This window comes from Heptranchias perlo, chromosome 16 (genome assembly GCF_035084215.1).
Source record: "Heptranchias perlo isolate sHepPer1 chromosome 16, sHepPer1.hap1, whole genome shotgun sequence".
NCBI lineage: Eukaryota > Metazoa > Chordata > Chondrichthyes > Hexanchiformes > Hexanchidae > Heptranchias > Heptranchias perlo.
Window position 1 is genome coordinate 12,903,729 of NC_090340.1, and position 11,897 is coordinate 12,915,625.

The window sequence follows — 11,897 nt, forward strand, 5'->3', positions numbered from 1 at the left end:
GGAAAATGTGAGGAAAGGCCAGATTGAAGGGGGTAAATTTTAACTTTGAGTTGGGAAGGGAGCAGGGGTTGGGGGGGGAGGTGGGGGGGTGTGGGGAGATGCTCGGGTGTGAAACCCAGAAGGCAAGTGGGCGAGTCACGATCTGTGATCGTGAATTTAATGAGGCCAATGAATTTCACTTTTGCGTTTCGCGCCAGGCAGCCAGCCTGATTGACAGACTGGTTGGTTACCGGGCAGGGAGACCTGCTGCAGCAGTCTGCAGACATGGAGGGAGGGAGGGATCATGGGCCGGGGAGGAGATCGGGGGGCCAGGGAGAGGATCGGGGGCCAGGGAGAGGATCGGGGGGCTGGGGAGGAGATTGGGGGGCCGGGGAGGAGATCGGGGGGCTGGAGAGGAGATCGGGGGGTCGGGAAGGAGATTGGGGGGTCGGGAAGGAGATCGGGGGGTCGGGGAGGAGATCGAGGGGGTCGGGGAGGAGATCGGGGGGCCGGGGAGGAGATCGGGGGGCCGGGGAGGAGATCGGGGGGCTGGAGAGGAGATCGGGGGGTCGGGAAGGAGATTGGGGGGTCGGGAAGGAGATCGGGGGGTCGGGGAGGAGATCGAGGGGGTCGGGGAGGAGATCGGGGGGCCGGGGAGGAGATCGGGGGGCCGGGGAGGAGATCGGGGGGCTGGAGAGGAGATCGGGGGGTCGGGAAGGAGATTGGGGGGTCGGGGAGGAGATCGAGGGGGTCGGGGAGGAGATCGGGGGGTCAGGGAGGAGATCGGGGGGGGGTCGGGAAGGAGATCGGGGTGGTCGGGGAAGAGATCGGGAGGGTCGGGAAGGAGATCGGGGGGGTCGGGAAGGAGATCGGGGGGCCGGAGAGGAGATCGCGGAGGTCAGGGAAGAGATCGGGCGGCTGGGGAGGAGATTGGGGGGGTCGGGGAGGAGATCGGGGGGCCAGGTAGAATATCAGGGGCCTGGGGAGGAGATTGTGGGGTCGGGGTGGAGCTCGAAGGTCGCTGGAGGTCGGGTGGAAGTCGACTGGGGGTGTCCACCATTGGTGGGGGGGGGGGGGGATGGTGCACCACTGGAGGTGTCCACCATTGGTGGGGGGGGGGGGGGATGGTGCACCACTGGAGGTGTCCACCTTCGGGGGGGCGGGGAGGAGGGTTCAGCCGATCGCAGGGGTCCTGTCGGCCAGGTGACCTTGTTGGGCCTGGATGAAGCTCTTCTGCTCCTCCTGGCCCACAAGCAGTCCAATAAAGGCCCTCATCTCATGGATCCGGCCCTGCCCGCCTGCTTTCACCTGACGTGAATGGGAAGCGATGGGAAACCCAAACGGGTAAGGTGAAATTCATTTTATTATTCCAATATACAAAATATTAAGTAGCTCAAGTATCTCAATGAGGTACATTGCCCTTTTAAGTATTGGCCCGCTGGCTTTAAGCGGTGGCGGGGCTTCCTGGTGTCTGCTGTCCACACGCAGACAAACCTGCCTGGGTTAAACCCATAAGTGGGCGAGTTGGAGCCAGGATTCTGGATGTTAAAATTTACCCCAAGGAGTGGGGCTGGAAAGGGGTTAGGGGGCAAAGTAAAGGGGCCTGAGTCTGAAACCAGTCCACGACAGGTTAGTATCAGGATTAAAAATACACAATAGACTTCAACATCGCGCTTGATTAGTTTGAATCACAGAAGAGCAGCATCTGCGCGTCAGCTCCTGATGATTACATCTACCATTCTGCCTTCAGGATAAGAGCCCGTTTTAGCAATGTAAGTATGGCAGCTGGTGCACAGACGGCGCTCTCCTGTGTTCCAATCTAAACAACCGGCAAATGTAAAAGTGCCCCAAACGGAAAACTTAGACTGCGTTCCCTTTCTGAGAATGTAAATAACCTGCAAAAAGAAAAGCAGAAAAGGGAATTATAGCGGCAGTTTAAACCTCACTGTGACCCTGGAGACTAGTTAATATATTGAAAATTTGAATTTCACACACCCAAACACTGCATGGAATAAATGCCGGACGATGGAGATGCAATTAAATGCTTTTCTAAAAAAAAACCTTAAGAAGCTGTTTCTCATGTCAAACCAGTGAAAGCCCTGAGGTCTGAAAGGAACCTGAGGGGAGGGAAGAGGAGAATTACTGAATGTATCATGCATAGCTACAATTATTTACAGCAATGGCAATCCCTACTGGACTAGTAATCCAGAGGCCTGGACCAATAATTCAGAGAACGAGCGTTCAAATCCCACCAGGGTAATTTGAGAATTTGAATTCAGTTTAAAATAATCAATAAATAAAAAGCTGGTACCAATAAAAGTGACCGCAAAGCTGTTGGAGTGTCGTAAAAATATAACTGGTTCACTAATGTGCTTTAGGGAAGGAAACTTGCCGTCCTTACCTGACTCCCGGTCACGTAACAGGCCTATACGTGACTCCAGTCCCACACCAAGGTGGTTGACGCTTAACTGCCCTCTGAAGTGGCCTATCAAGCTACTCAGTTGTACAGGGAAACTATGGATGGGCAATAAATGCTGGCCTAGCCAGTGACACCCACATCCTGAGAATTAATGTAAAAACAAATCTGTGTAAATTACAAATTGGTCTTTCTTCCAATCCTACAGGCATTGCGGTTCTGAACGAGACCTGTTTAATGTATGTGTCACTCTTTCTCACAAAGGTCTGCAGGTCTCTAATGGCACCGCCCAGGTTTTGTAGAATGCATAACGGATGTCTATATCCGACCAGCTCTATTCCACTTGTGTCAAGTCATTCCTGTGCTTTCCCCAAGGAAATGGTTCCGTTCTTCCTGCGGCAGGAATGGGTCTGCTTGAAGCAAACATAAAAGTACTCTTGGCTTTTGCTGATGACGTAATGATCATGGCTCAGTGCCCAACTGAAGAGCAGAAGATCCAGGAATGTCAATGATCATATTCTGTGGCTTCCTCCACTCAGATCAACTGGGGCAGATGCTTCAAGGAGTCCACCTCTGACAGGTGGACTCCTTGGGAAATATCACCTCCCCTTTCATCGAGAGTAGAACCTGCATCGATTGTCAGAGTACACAAAGAATTTAATTGGAAAACTCTGTCAATTCAGAAGACAAAGATTTCTATGGAACTGGTCTGGTCTGCTGGTGAATTTCTAACATTGGTGCAAAAATCAGCAATCGAGCTAAAGGCAGATTAAGGTCAAAGTCAAGAAGGAGTTCATGGATGAACTGAGTAGTAAAATACGGGAGGGGCTTGAAATTCTGAACCCACTGTTTCACTGGTGGAGTGGCCCCTGACGATATCTGGGAGCCAAGACCCTCTCCCAAATCGCAGGGACGGGGTCATTTGCACTATTGGGGCAGGCAGCCCATGCTTGAAAGGGCACATGAGTGGCACCTTCCCTGACAGTGGACAGGAAAACGGGGAGTGGCACCATGCCGGTCCAATGGCAGATCAGTGTCCCAGGAAGGGCCAAAGCTAGAGATGCCAAAAAATTTAAAGATTGTTCCTAAAGGAACGCTGAACTACTACAGTTAAGTTAGTCGATCGCCTCCGCAAGAGTTCTGGGGCCTTTCCTGGAGCTCACACATCGGGCGGAATTCTCAATGTCATCTGGCAACTCCTCCAAACATGCCACTTTGATGTTGTGGGCCGCACAAGATACTTCCTCTCCCTCCCTCCCAGAAAGATGCAGGTCTTGCTGAATCAGCGGAATCCTGTCAGAACTGGGTCTTCAGCTCCACTTTCTGCTCCCCTGTCGAGTGATCGATTCAATTTAGAACAGGGCCCAATTGGAATTTCAGGCCCTGGCTTTTTGTGCTGATTATGCTTAAATAAGGCAGCCAGTTCTTTGTCTGCATCGGAATATGGTTGATAATTCTCTCCGTCCGGATCCTTCCAAGATATATGCAATCAGACTATTCCCTGCTGTGAATCACTCTGGTACACCTCTTTTTTCCACCATTGCAAAAGCCGGCAGGTCTTTTTATATAATCCTACGTTGGTCCTGAATTGCCTGTATTTTTTCAGGAGTTGCCAAATATTTGAGTACGTTTTATTCCGAGGGACCTCCATTTTTAGTTATTTGCACAGTGCAGTATGTGAATTTTTGTTAGTTAACCCTGTTAGAATCTTTTCTGAAGATCCTCTTTAAGAGGGAAGCTTGTGACACTAAGAAGAAAGACTTGCATTTATATAGTGCCTTTCACGACCTCAAGATGCCCAAAGTGCTTCACAGCCAATTAAATACTTTGAAGTGTAGTCACTATTGTAATGCAGGGAAACACAACAGGCAATTTGTGCACAGCAAGGTCCCACCAACAGCAATGAGACAATGACTGGATAATCTGTATTAGTGGTGTTGGTTGAGAGTTAAATACTGGCAAGGACACTGGGGAGAACTTTCCTGCTCTTCTTCCAAATAGTGCCATAGGATCTTTAACGTCCACCTAAGAGGGCAGACGGGGTTTCGGTTTAACATCTCATCTGAAAGTTGCACCTCCAACAGTGCAGCACTCCCATGGTACTGCACTGGAGTGTCAGCCTAGATTTTGTGCTCAAGTTTCTAAGTTAGGAGGCACATTAATTGTGTAGATGGGAGCAAGAAGTTATAAAGGGACATAGACAGATTGGGCGTCATTTTAGCACCCGCTATCGGGTGCGTTCCTGGCGGGGGGGCTCCGAGAATCGGAGAATCCCATAGCGGGACCGGAGCCCGACTCCAACCCGCCCACTTCCGGGTTCCCCACTGACGCACCGGCGTGCACGCGCAGCCCCCGCTGGTGGGAATCCCGCAGGCAATTAAAGCCAGCGGGGTTCCACTTGAAGCTATTTATTTTGCTTGTTCGGTTCATTAACTGACCTGATTAAGGGATTATGTGAGGAGGGGTGGGATTTTATAGAAAACTGGGACTGTTTCCCACACTGGGGGAAACACTCCCAGTTGAAATGGATGTGTTGCAGCTGTCAGCCTGTGGCAGCTGCAAAGGTCCATTTGACAGGGCGGGGGGGGGGAGACCCTCACTCATTGCAGGAGGCCACTCTGTCACTTGGGACAAAGTTTGGCCTCCACCACCCTCCTCCTGACAATCAAATTCACCAACTTACACACTTACCCCGGGGTCCAGAGACATGTACCTACCTTGCGGACCCCCTCAGATGTACATCTTCCGGATGGGGGCCGCCGTAGCTGCAGTCATGACCTCCTTGGAGGGCAAACAGCATCACCAGCCAAGCCGTCCACCTCTGACACGTGGAGCTCCACAACACAGTGCTGTGACACATCCACCTGCACAGCAGGAGGGAGGGCAAAGGCAGAGAGAGATGCGTCGCAGAAGGCACTACCCTCGCCACAGGGTCCACAGACCGAGGCTCAGCTTCCTGGACCTCTCTGAGCAGCAGTGCACACGGAGGCTCAGAGTCACTCGACATGTAGTCGTGGACATCTGCAGCCTCCTTCATGCCGAGCTACTCCCGGCTGGCCCGAGCACCATCTTCTTACCTGTCGCTGTCAAAGTCACCACTGCCCTCAACAACTTCTCCTCCGCATCCTTCCAGGGTGCCACCGGGGACATCGCCGACCTCTCTCAGTTGTCTGCACAAAAGAGCCCTACAAATACACCTACACCCACTCTGCAGTGACACAATAGGTGGCATCAGTTGTGGGTCTTCATAGTGATCCTCAGGAGAGGGCATTATTGCACAAACCAGACAAGATTCGCAAAGACATGGCAGTAGTGGTGACAATATAATATGTAATGTGAGTTGGTCAGAAATTAAATATAAGTAACAACCATGACAAACCCTCAAACACCCTTGTGCATCCCCTTCATGCTCACAACACGTTTGCCTTACGCTGCCTACTGCACATATGTGATGCATGCCCTGTGGCTGCAGCACAGGTAGTGGCAGGTTGAGTGAGGCTGACTGTGAAAGAGATGCATGAGAGGGTGAGTATGAGATAGAGCCATGAGATTGTATGAGGATTGGGTTGAGTGGTAGTGGTGGGATGAGTACTGGCGAGGTGAGTAAGTGCAGGTAAGATGAGGATGAGGTTTGAGTGGGTGAGGAGTGATGTGACAGAGTAGTGTTGGCTGTGCAGAAGGAGGTGTGGGGTGGGGGGCGGTGATGTGGCAGATGGAGTGTAGGGGAATGAGTAAGTGTACTAACTTTGGCTGATCTACTGAAATCATTGGAGCGCCTCCTACATTGTATGCAGGTGGGCGATATGTTGGTGGTGCAGGTGACCTCCTCTGCCACCTCGAGCCAGGCCTTCTTGGTGGCAGAGGCAGGCCGCTTCCTCCCGCCCGCCGGGGGGAAGATCTCTGTCCTCCCCCTCCTCCTCAGCCCATCTAATGATACCTGGAGTGAGGCATCATTAAACTGGGAGCAGCCTTCCCCCTGGGCTGCTCCATGATGTAATTTTTTCTATTTGTTGCAGCATCTGTCAGTGGAGGACTGCCCCTTTAAATAGAGCTCCTCCAGCTGACAGAGCTTACTGCGCATGCGCAGCCCGCCCGACGCGCAGATCAGCAGCGGGGAACCCGGAGGACCAGGTAAGTGAATCCAATTGGGCTGCGATCGCGCGGGTGGCTGACTGATTTCACTGGGCGCGTTACCCACGTGCCCGATAGCCCCCCCACCGAGAACCCGCAGCCCTGGTAACATCGGGCCCATTAAGTGAGTAGGCAAAACTGTGGCAGATGGAATTCAGTATGGGGAAGTGTGAGGTCATCCACTTTGGATCCGCGAAAGAAAAATCAGATTATATTCTTAATGGCAAAGGATTAGGACTACTGGAGGAGGAAAAGGGTTTCGATGTCCTTGTACACAAAGCACTAAAAGCTAGTGCATAGGTACAAAATGTTATCAAAAAGGCTCATGAAATGTTGGCCTTTTTTCAAGAGGGCTGAAATACAAAGGGGAAGAATTTATGCTTCAATTTTACAGAGTCTTGGTCAGACCCTATCTGGAGTACCGTATTCAGTCTGTGCACTGCACCTCAGGAAGGATATATTGGCCTTGGAGGGGGTGCAGCGCAGATTCACTAAAATGATAGAAGGGCTTAAAGGGTTACATTTTGAGGACAGGTTGCATAAACTTTGGATTGTATTCTCTTGAGTTTAGAAGGTTGAGGGGTGATTTAATTGAAGTGTTTAAAGTGATAAAAGGATTCGATAGGGTAGATATAGAGAAATTATTTCCTCTGGTGGGGGAATCCAGAACAAGAGGGCATAATCTTAAAATTAGAGCTAGGCCATTCAGGAGTGAAATCAGAAAGCACTTCTTCACACAAAGGGTAGTGGAAATCTGGAACTCTCTCCCCATAGACTGAATGCTGGGTCGATTGAGATTTTCAAGACTGGGCTCGACAGATTTTTATTAGTAAGGGCATCAAGGGATATGGAGCAAAGGCAGGAAAATGGAGTTGAGGTAAAGATCAGCCATGATCCAATTGAAACGTAGAATAAGCTCGAGGGGCTGAATGGCCTATTCCTGTTCCAATGTGTTTTGAGTAGGTAGGACTGATCAATCATCAATTATCTAATATTCCAATCGTCCTTAGATATGGGGGTGGTGCCAGAGGTCTGGAGGATTGCAAATGTCACACCCCTGTTCAAAAAAGGGGAGAGGGATAAACCCAGCAATTACAGACCAGTTAGCCTAATGTCGGTGGTGGGGAAACTTTTAGAGACAATAATTCGGGACAAATTTAATTGGCACTTGGAAAATTATGGACTAATAAATGAAAGTCAGCACGGATTTGTTAAAAGCAAATCGTGTTTGACTAACTTGATTGAGTTCTTTGATGAAGTAACGGAGAGGGTTGATGAGGGTAGGGTAGTTGATGTTGTGTACGTGGACTTTCAAAAGGTATTTGATAAAGTGCCACATAATAGACTTGTTCGCAAAATTAAAGCCCATGGGATTTAAGGGATAGTGGCAGCATGGATTCAAAATTAGCTAAGGGACGAAAAGCAGAGAGTAGTGGTGAATGGTTATTTTTCAGACTGGAGGGAAGTATGCAGTGGTATGCATTAATGACCTGGACCCTGGGTAAAAAAGGGCATAATTTAAAATTTCAATCGACCCAGCATTCAGATGACATGAAACTCCGAAATCTCTTAGAGAGGTCTCATCTGAAAGATGCTACCTCCAACAATACAGCACTCCCTCAGTACTCAGTACATTGAAGAAAATTGGGCTAAGAATATTGTACACCCGTAAGGCAGCCCTCACCCTCGATTCTCTGTCCACAGGTCCATCTAGCCCACCCTCCTGCTGTCCTAGTAATAGTTGATAATGCATTTCTCTTCAAGATACTTGTCCAATTTGACCTCGAAGAGATCTAAGTTACTTGCTCCTACTTGCTCCTACAACCTCCCTTGTTATTCCAAAAACCGACCAGCCTCTCAGTGAAGTAATGCTTTCTTAACACCCTCCCTGAATCTGCCCAATTTTTCAGGGGGAAAAAACAATTCCTCATGAGCCAAAAGATACTTTGGTCAGATGTCACTGTAACCTGCTGATTAGAATGCAATGGATGGAACAGAAACATGTACAGTGTTGTAATTTGTTCATTTGGTAAGGTTCAGATGCAGAAGATCGTGTTTGTGAGTAAATTATTTAAATTCACTGTTTTGTAATTAGCATTGATTTCTGTAGAGAAAGCCAATTAATATATTGCAAGTGAGTGAAGCTTCAGAAAAGCTGGGACTAGATGGAAATGCATTAGTTACAGTCTATTCAAGTACCCAGGCTTTTTGGAAACCTTTGGCACTTAGCAAAAGCTGCCATGTAGTAAACAATGATTTATTATTGCATTAAATGGTGTGCAACATTAATTAATTGTGCTATGGCAAAAACTGTAATGGAACTTTCATATGATGTGTAATATTAACTAATTGCATCTGCAAAGGCTGTGCAGTAGTATAACATTTTAATCTTTTTAAAAATGTTTCATTATTGGAGCACTATTAAACTTTTAAGTTGGTACTACACCTTGAATTATTTTCAGTAGTTGAATAGTGGTTTGCACAACATCACGGACTATACTAAACCGATGTGAATTGTTTGATTAATGCAATTGGATTCCAAAGATGTGAAATAGCCCTATTGATCACCTCAGTGCTCAACAGAAATAAACAATTGTAAACAATTTTACAACACCAAGTTATAGTCCAGCAATTTTATTTTAAATTCACAAGCTTTCGGAGACTTCCTCCTTCCTCAGGTAAACATTTACCTGAGGAAGGAGGAAGTCTCCGAAAGCTTGTGAATTTAAAATAAAATTGCTGGACTATAACTTGGTGTTGTAAAATTGTTTACAATTGTCAACCCCAGTCCATCACCGGCATCTCCACATCAGAAATAAACAATAGCAGCAAAAGAAGTTAAAATAAAACACAATCCATTGTGGTGATTTGCCTTTCTATCTCGAGCACTACCAGTAAGAACCCTTTTAATTGGAGTGCCCACATGTTGATGAGTGACTATCTCACTCTCACTGACTTTTACACTCATTAGGCATGATTTTAACCAGAAGGCAGATTCTCACCAGGTGGGGGTCAATAATCAGGTGGGAAACTCAGAGAAAAAGATTGTGCTGATTCCCGGGCGATCGCGACTCAATTGGAGCTACTTAACTCAGCTTCAGGGTTTCGCGTCCTCAAGCTGTGCAGCAGGTGGACTGCGCACCCGCATGACGTGTTTAAAGCCCACTAGTTAAAGGGCCACTCCAGCAATGCATTTGGAAGGAGAAAGGAGGAAAAAAAATGATTGGGGAGCGTCGTAGAGCGAAGCCAGCACCCAGATTCTCCACCGCTGGCCTGGAAACATTGCTGGGCGCCGTAAGAAGCAGGAGGGAGGTGCTGTACCCGGCAACAAACCTGGTCATGTCACCAAGAAGGCGCGGCTAGAGGTGGCGGACGAGGTAAGCAGCAGAAGTACGGTGACCCGGTCATGGCTTCAATGCAGAAAGAGATCTAATGACCTAACCAGGTCAGGAAAAGTGAGTACAGTTACTGATTGATCTGCATTCTGTGGTGAACATTACCTCCCCTCACACTGCCGTGCGAAGCCTACTCCATCACATCACTCCTCACACCCACTTAAGGCTCACCTTCACTTTCTGTGCACTTCTTCAACCCCCCCCCCCCCGCCAATTTGTGCATGCACCTCTCCCACTCACCCCAATCCTGATGCAATGTGAGCAATCTGTCTGATACTCACCCTCTGATGCATCTGTTTCGTTGACATCCTGACCCAAAACAATGCATCCATCGGGTGACCATGTGACCCTCAGTCACTCACAGGTCTGTACTTTCTCCCCTTGTAGGAGAAGAGAGTGCAAAATGCAAGAGAGAGGGCAAGGGCTGGAGGGGATCCTCCAGAAATCGTGGCCCTCACAGAGGTGGAGGAGGAAGCCTTGGAGGTAAGCCGGACGGTGGAGTGCCTGACCGTAGGAGATGCCGAGACTGGCACCCCACAAACATCTAATGACAGAACTTTAACATCCCTCACACACAACATGGATTGATGTTATCAGTGATTGACCTGTTGCACACCTCAGTATGCTCATCGCAACATTACTTCTGCGATGATTATTAATATTGCTGTATGTTCTCTTCCAGGGGCATCACGGACTGAAGATGTGCTCGAGGACGATTCCTCAGAGGAGCTCCTTGCTTCTGAGTGGGCACCGTCACATCTTAGTGAGCCGTCCACCAGCGCAGATACTCACACCTCGGTGAGTTAGTTGGTTTGTCACCTGATGAGTCCAGTCAGGCCCTTACAACGGCCATGCGGACTCAGGGCGAACTACATTCTGCTGCCTTAAACAGGCAGACAGATACATTAGTACTGGCCTTACAAGGCATCACACATGTCCTCCAAGCTGTTGTCCAGCAGAGTGGTAGGAGTGATGTGGTCCTGGTCCGGGAGAAATGGAAAATGGAAGTGGGGACGCCACTCAAAGCGCCCCCACGTCTCACCCGTTGCCTCCCCTCAACTGGTACCCACAATACTGCCTCCTCGCCAGGTGGCCGAGTCTGCCCCTGCACAGGTGCAGGTGGAGCAGTCTTTGAAGGGGCCCATACAGGCTCCAAAATCCAGAGGTCATAGGCCGAAAGCATCTAAGCAATCCGGGCATGAACCTGAGCAACCTGCCACTACCTCTGCAGCAGCTACAGAGGACGCACCAGGCAGAAGCTGTAGAAAGAGAAAGCCAAAGGTTTTGTAATCACCAAGGGAATGCATGGGTGTCTGACAGACTGTCATGTTTTTAATTTCTATTTGGTTTGTGCCTCCTCCTCAGATGTAGTGTTGAATACATCCATTGCTCTCTCCCCCCAATCCTGATGGTGTCAGTTTGAGGGGGTCCAAAATGCAGGCAAATATGTCTGAACAAAGAATTCTAAGTGCGAACAAAGAAATCTGGGCGCTAAATTGGGCCGTGTAGTGTCTGTTGTTATGGCGCTACGTGGCCTCTCGAACATCCAAGATGGCGTCTTGGCTGTGCACGCACGTTTCCAGCGTGATGTGCGCTTGACGCTATCTTGGTGTAGGAGTTAGCGCGTGCGCAAATACCGAACACCGGAAGCATGTAAAGTAGGGAGAAAATGGCTTCAATCATTGTGCAACGCTGATTTAAAGTGATAGACACCATTTTGGGACTTAACACTCAACTCCATTCACAGCCTTAACCACAACTATCTGAACGTGTCTTAGAGTGCCTGGAGGACCCCCCCACCCCCCCCCACCAGCGCTATTTAAAGGGGCCATGCAGGATTTACAGGTTAGTGGCTGGATTATTGCTTCTGGCTACCAAGACATTTGTAACTGTTTTTGGAGGTCTCCTAGACTTGAATGCTAGGACGCGGGGACATAGCCTAACATTTAGAGCCAGGAGGTGCAGGAGTGAAGTTA